General features: G+C 56.5%; 1 protein-coding gene across 2 annotated transcripts in view; it reads right to left on the reverse strand.

The window, feature by feature from the left end:
• The window catches only part of LOC103906704 (cytosolic 5'-nucleotidase 1A), a 7,957-nt gene extending 6,076 nt beyond the window's left edge, over window positions 1–1,881 (reverse strand). For both annotated transcript variants that reach the window (XM_019474509.1, XM_009288677.2), the window contains exon 1: window positions 1,544–1,881. The gene's annotated coding sequence lies outside the window, so the exon portion shown is untranslated. The remainder of the gene's footprint in view (window positions 1–1,543) is intronic.
• Between the last annotated feature and the right edge of the window lie 2,530 nt (window positions 1,882–4,411).

The following is a 4,411-nucleotide window of genomic DNA, read 5'->3' on the forward strand; positions in this document are numbered from 1 at the left end:
CCCCCCATTATTCTTCTCCAGGGGGAACTGCTGAAAGCTCTTCCCAGCAAAATAAGCCTGTCCTTACGCACAGAGGCTTGGAGATTGATTGGAGCTAAAAAGCCAAAATAGGTCAGATCTTATGGGTAGGCTTCTAGTTCACATACTTATTGCCTTTCTTCCTACTTTTTTTTTGTTTGAATGGTGAATTTGTATCCACAAATAAGCAAGTTCACTGTGTGAGCAGCTCATTTGCAGCTGCAAAAGGCCTGAGTAAGCAGAGATGTGTGGTGAGGACTTGGGTGCAGGACAGGATCCCACTGCTGGGGCTTGTCTGTCCCTCCACAGCCAGCCAGCTCCTACACTAAAGGTCTGTGTGCAGGCTGTGCTAACCCAGGTCTGGCAGATGAAAGTCACGAGGGGTTACACGGTCTGCCTGCGCCTAGCAGCTGAATAAGAAATCACATTTATTTTTGTACACCCGGGTCCTGCGGTTTCTGTAACCACCATGCTGTACACTTCATTTCTATGCACTAGTCAGTGTTAGAAGTGGACTTTCAGGATTCAACCTGTGGGATGAGAACTGTTCCCACTCCCCTGAGGGGCATCCCATGAGGGTTGTTTCCACCCAGCAGCTCCTGTAAGTATGCTGTGGGGTTTCTCTGGAGAGCAGAGGCAACAACGATGTCTCTGCACAGATGTGCTGGGAATGGCAGGGGGGTTAAAACCTCATTTACCAGTTCATGCCCTACCTGATTACTGAGGGCTGTGCAAGCATAGATCAAAGCCAGCATGCAGTGTAAAGGGGAAGTCAGGGTCTCCAGGAAGACCTTTCTTTTGCCCCAATTTTCTTTAATTCATTTTTATTATTCAGGGGCTGTGCAAAGTGTTGCCTGGGCTGGTAGGAAATGCACTTGGCTGATGCCAGCCCCGAGAGCCAGAGCCTTGCCATGGGCGTTTAATGTTTGCATGTGCACTCCCCAACTGCCCCAGGGGTGGAAATCCCTACTGGCAGGGTTGTTTCCCCAGCCAGGGGATGCCTGGAAAGCCAGGAGATCCTGAGCATCCCTCTGCTTCTTCCACCCATAACCCATGCTGGGAAGGGGGTTTCCTCCCACAGAACAGGGCAGAGGGTGGCAACCACCAGCCCTTGTCTGCTGAGCAGGGAGAAGCTTTCCTCTGACCAAATTTCAGCACTTTTCTAAAAGTGAAGATGAAATGAGAGGAGGCAATGGAGCTGAGCAGCCCTTCCTGGAGGGAAAACACCACCTCTGATTTCTGCTCTGTCCTTCCAAGTGCTGCAAACCGAGCCTGACTTCTCCTTTCCATCTACCTGCCTCTAATAACTGCAGTATTGCTTGCATACAGATACGTGTATATGCACATGCACACACTCCTCTCTGCAGGAGCACCCCCCATGCACACAATGCCAGACACGCAGGAAGGCGTTTCAGGCAGATGCTTGCTGGTCCCCGCAGCTCATCCTACAGCTGCGTAGCACAGAGCAGCTATTACCCCACTGCACACAGCCAGGATGTTGCTAGACAGAAAAGCCCAAACTCACTGCGAGCGCTGCCGCTGCTCCCTGGTGCAGCCTGTCCGGTGGCAGCATCCAAACTTTGCCCAAGATGCTGCTGTTTATATTTCCCCCTTCCCGTGCTGGCAGGAAGCAGGCAGGAGCCGGGCTGGGGTGCAGCTCCGCTCCCCGGCGTGCTGGGATTTGTAGGCAGCCCAGCGGGTTGGAGTCGTGCCCGAGCCAGACTGCATTTCCCAGCCAGCACCACGCAGGCGGCTCATGGCCGCCCGGGCCTGGCCGTGGGCCTGGCTGTGGACACGGCCGTGCTCTGGGGAAGTGGCTCAGCTCTGGTCCTGCTTTTCGGGCTCCCTCGGAGCTCGTGCTCAGTCGCCATTCGCTGCCCACAAGTGCTGCTGCGATGCCTATTTCTGTAGCCAGGGTATTTATAGCGTGCCTCCAGACCTCCCAGCCCTTGCATATGTAATGGTTGTGTTTTTAACCGAAAATATAGGGGTACCTGTTCAAGAGCAGCTTGCAGCGTATGCAGGTAGATGCAGAGACCTGGGCCAGGGAGAAAGGCTGGTGCAAAGTGTGGCAGGGTGCAGCGGCAGCTCACCGCATCTGCAATTTCACTGCCCTGAGCAGGGGTGATTTTTGGGCTGGGATCTTGCTTTTCCAGGTGGGCTGTGTGGCACCCAGCCCCGTGAGGCTCATGCTGTTGGGGTATTTCAACACCCCCTTTCGGCCCAAGAGTGAGATTTGGGGGAGGCGGAGGGGTGCTGACACAAAGGAGCAGCTGCCATCCTGCAGCTTTTCCCTTGACCAGCCAGGTCACGTCCCTGCCCCGCTGCTGGAAGATGGCCCAGACCAGCAGCCTCCCCAGCTTGGCTCCTGCCAAAGGAGACCAAACTCACCAGCATTAAGGCCAAGCAGCCGTCCCCTTGTGTGGCACCAGGTAATCACCAGCATCACCAAATCTCCTCTCAAAGTGCAGGCTGCAACTGGGGTCCTGCACAGCTTGGCTTCACAGAGATGCTTGTCTCTAGCAAACAGCCTGTCAAAAAGGCTACCGATATGCTCAGCTTTTAGCATGCATATGCAAACCCCCTTTCCCTGACTGATTTTACTGGACATGTTCCCTTTTCCCCCTGTCCCCCTTATGCATTTCTCCCATGCATCCTCCAGGACTGCCAGTTTAGAGCAAAAAGTGTTTTGACATCTATGTTTCCCCTCCCAGAGTTTTGCTGCATCATCATTCCCACAGCAACTCCTGCTCCTGGAGACGATGCTTCTCTGAGCAGCAGGAGTGCAGGGTGCTTGCGAGTGAGACCATGTTTCGGGTGACCGAGGGGCAGCCCCTGCACCTCTCCTGTGGCCAGGCGCCCAGTGTGGCAACGCCTTGGTGGCCATGTGAAAATCTGGCAGGACCAGTGAGCCAGGGTGGCCGGGCAGAGCTGGGATGGATCTTGTTTCCGGGGCCTCTTCCCCCATCTCCGCATCAGCCATCGGGCACTGGCAGTATCGCTCCCTGCTTCCAGTACCGCCCCAAATTTCCATGGTGACAAGGCGGGTTTTGGGCTGACTTTGCTGAATTGGCAGCAAGAGAAGAAGTGTGCAAGGATAAATTTAATGCTACAGGGATGCCAGTGAAATCGCTCCTGGCCGTGTGCCTGTGCTGCTCCTGTTGGTGCTGGGGGATGGAGCCACCCAAGCAGTATCCCCTCACCCTGTCAGTCCTCCCTGCCGGGTTGGAGCAGAGCATCCTCGTTCATCCCCACTGCCGCACGCATTTCCCGGGCCCTCGTGTGGTGCATTAAACCACTGTGTGTCCCTGTAGGCCAATGAGCTGGGCTCCCTAAGTGCAGAGCTCACCAGGGATGGATGCAGCCATGCACCCGTCTCCTTGCAAGCGTCCGTCCCCTTGTGCGAAGTGCCTGCAGCCACACGGTCCAGCCCAGCATCGCTGCAGGAATAACTTGAAGAAGTGAATTTGCCAGGGCATAGAGCTGGGCAGCGATGCCCACTGGCTTCTTATAGGCAGGAGGGCAGGTTTTGCTTCCTGGTCCGGCAGGGAGTTCCCCTCTGGCTTTTCGCCTGCGTGAGCACCGCTTGGGTCAGCAGCAAGGTGGAGCCGACGGAGCTGCTGGGGCTGCCTGGTTCCTGGGCTGGCAAAGCAGACTTTCCTGTTTCGGCTGTGCAGTGCAGCCACCATCCCTGCTGCACCCTCGGCTCCGCACCCAGCGGGGTCCTGTCTCACCCCGCAGCATGCCCCTGCCACGCACGGCAGCTAGGCTCAGAGCCCGCACGGCAGGGAAGGGAGACTGAGGCTGGGAAGGAAACGCATCGGTAAGTCTGGTTTTGGGAGCCCAGTCACCACAGGGTTGGGAGCGAGAAGCAGGGCTCCCCCAGCCCCTTTTCCAGGAGCAGGGGTGCTTGATGCTCCCTGCAGAGCTCACCGAGGCTGCGCTGCCTCTCCCAGACCGCAGCAGGGCTGTCCCCATCGTCACTAAAACAGCGGCTCAGGTCACCCCATGGGGCTGGGATGAGCTTTTTTTTTAAACCAGGGCCAATGTCAGACTAATGTGACACAGCCCATGGGGGTCTGGCAGGGAAAAAGTGCTGAAACACCTAATTCTGTGCTGGGTGGGTGCCTGCTCGTCTGTGCTGTTGTGTCCACCCACTGCCACAGCCTGAAGCCGCAGCCCGGCTCCTCCTAAATATCACAGGCACGTCACCAGCCACCACTTTCCATGTGCAGTGACAGGAGAAAAGCTGCTGGTGGCGAGGCTGCGAGTAGAGCTCGGGTGTCCAACGGCACAGATGTCCCAGGTGGCCCTGGGCAAGTCACTTAACCTGCACCTCACTGCCCCAGCGATGATGCCGCATGGATGATAGCAATTCCCACATCCCTCCAGC

This window comes from Aptenodytes forsteri, unplaced genomic scaffold (genome assembly GCF_000699145.1).
Source record: "Aptenodytes forsteri isolate BGI_AS27 unplaced genomic scaffold, ASM69914v1 Scaffold8, whole genome shotgun sequence".
NCBI classification, from domain to species: Eukaryota; Metazoa; Chordata; class Aves; order Sphenisciformes; family Spheniscidae; genus Aptenodytes; species Aptenodytes forsteri.